The sequence below is a fragment of the Megalopta genalis genome, chromosome 9, assembly GCF_051020955.1.
Source record: "Megalopta genalis isolate 19385.01 chromosome 9, iyMegGena1_principal, whole genome shotgun sequence".
Lineage (NCBI taxonomy): Eukaryota > Metazoa > Arthropoda > Insecta > Hymenoptera > Halictidae > Megalopta > Megalopta genalis.
This window is the reverse complement of record NC_135021.1, coordinates 4,082,501-4,085,000: the sequence shown is the minus strand read 5'-3', so window position 1 is coordinate 4,085,000 and position 2,500 is coordinate 4,082,501. Positions and strand designations below refer to the sequence as shown.

Genomic DNA, 2,500 nt, shown 5'->3' with positions numbered 1-2,500 from the left:
ACTGGAGGCAATTTCGTCCTTACCCATCCGACGCGGGACGTCGTAAACTAAAACCTCGGGGTCCCGCTTGGTAGGTAAGGAGACGGACAGACCCGCGCTCCGGAGCTTCTTATTGCCAACGAAGGCTTGCAGGTCCTCCTTTCGGTCGGTCTCGACGACGATGCCACCGGAGTGGATGCGTCGGACCGACTTAATTCGGATCGCCTCCTTCGCTGGTTTAACGAGCGACAGAACAGTAACCTTCGTAACTTCGCTGCTCTGTCCTTTTTCCTTCGGCGGGAAGATTTTTACCACATGCTGCGATTGTGGCCGTCTCCCCGCTTCCGGAGAAGCTCCTTTGCAGTCGACTTTGTTCACATGGGCGTAAGTCGACTGCGCGGCGTTGCAGGCCGTCTTCGGGAGAGTTCCCTTGGACGGCCCAGGTCGCATCGCACTCATTACGGCAGGACGCGCTTTTAGGTCCGCCCTGACCGCGGCGAGCTGCCCTTCGACGAAGCTATTCCGTTGAATAAGCTCCTGGACCAGCTCGTTGAGTGCCTCAACCTCGGCGAGTATCTTTGACCCGGACTCCTTATTGACTTTCGACTCAGGTCGAAAGCAAAAGGTCCGTATTTCGGACACTCGCCTAAAGGCTTCGTCTCTTACGAGATCGAGAGGCCGTACCTTCTGCCCGGAGAACGTCCCCTTCGGTCTCCTGGCCCGGTTTACTGCGGCCTTGCCGGTGGGTGCGCCCGGCTTGGCTCGCTTCGTCTTTTTGGTGACGGTTTGCCAACCGTCACCAGTAGGGTCCTCGACACGCTCGGGTGCCGACTGCACCTTCACGAGTGACGTGTCTCCGACTCGTTCGATTACTTCCACGTTACCGGTGTCCGGCGTACCTTCTACCGTGGGCTCGGTTTTCACCGAGACCGCTCGCGTGGGAGTCACACATCTTTGCAAGATCACACGAGGATTGGCGATATTGATCACCTTCCCGGATCTTGTCTTTCTCACAGACGCGGGGGGACTGACAGCTGCATTTGCAGTTCCCGCGTCTGCGGCGACGGCTTCACTCCGAGTAGGAGCTGGACCCGTCGTCTTTGGACGCTTAGTTTTTTGTTCATTATTTTTATTCAGACCCATAATGTGTCTTGGTCTTTCATCCAGTGCGCTCCCCGGCCACCACCGACCCACACAATTTGGAACCCGCCAAAGGCTGAGTTAGGGCTACGCACCGAATATAGTCTGCTGGCTGGGTCGGTTTCCTTACCCAGCCCGCGTCCTCGCCCAGCAGAACCCACTTGCCCGAAGCGTGTGGTCGTTCCAAGCCGATTGACTGGACCAGGGCTGCTTTTCTCGTCCAGCCGCCCATCTAGCCGAAGCAGAGGCCAAAGGTACGTGTTGGGGACGTCTCACCCGCAGGAGAGGGCCCCCTCAGATCCCAGGATCCTCTTTTCCGACGACAAGGGTCGCCACGCACGGCAAACACGTGGGAGACAGCAGTCGGAGAGGCTGCCTCTTCCTCTCCACCACACTTCGTTCAGTTCGCTGCGTATTTAAGAACACGAGCTATCCAGCGGTACCTTTTTCGTGGAGGCTCAAGTGTGGCTAGGGCACGTTTGCCCCTTGCGGCCTGGGTTGCCCAGGGGATTGATTGCATCCCATGTATTCCTGAGCCCAGCGGAGTGTTGTCTAGTGGCGTGTTCCGCCCACGAAAAACGGTCTGAAAAACCGTTTAACGTAAACTGGGGAACTGATGCCACGAGTGACAACAGTTCCCCAGTTGGAAGTCATACAGCACATACAGTGCTGTACAAAGAACACGCCACAGCCCGTATGCTAAATCAGGGCCTCGCCATTATGCGAAGTACTACATGTACGACGCACTGACGGTCTCTAATGCCTTCATCGCCGATACACCCATCGACTCGGCCGATCAACCCTCCTACGCGAGGGCTAGTTCGGGGGTTATCTCCCGCCCTGGGTGGCCACAGACCGCCACCGCCAGTAGATAGGGACAGATGGGAATCTCGTTAATCCATTCATGCGCGTCACTAATTAGATGACGAGGCATTTGGCTACCTTAAGAGAGTCATAGTTACTCCCGCCGTTTACCCGCGCTTTTTTGAATTTCTTCACGTTGACATTCAGAGCACTGGGCAGAAATCACATTGCGTCAACACCCGTGGGGGCCATCGCAATGCTTTGTTTTAATTAGACAGTCGGATTCCCCTAGTCCGTGCCAGTTCTGAGCTGAGCGTTGAATGGCGGCCGAAGAGGACGACCGCACCGATGGGAAACGCCACGGAAGCCTCGCAGCAAGGAAGATCCGCGGGAGGCCAAGGCACGGGACCGAGCTCGGATCCCAGCCACGAGAGCCGTTCACCTCGCCCAGGCCCGGCACGTCAGCCAGACCCGCTTCCCGACCAAGCCCGACACGCCCCGCTCCTCAGAGCCAATCCTTATCCCGAAGTTACGGATCCAATTTGCCGACTTCCCTTACCTACATTAATCTATCGAC

At 57.0% G+C, this 2,500-nt stretch overlaps 1 pseudogene; it reads right to left on the bottom strand.

Moving 5' to 3' along the window:
- The window catches only part of LOC143260053 (large subunit ribosomal RNA), a 6,913-nt pseudogene that overhangs the window by 1,963 nt on the left and 2,450 nt on the right, over nucleotides 1-2,500 (bottom strand).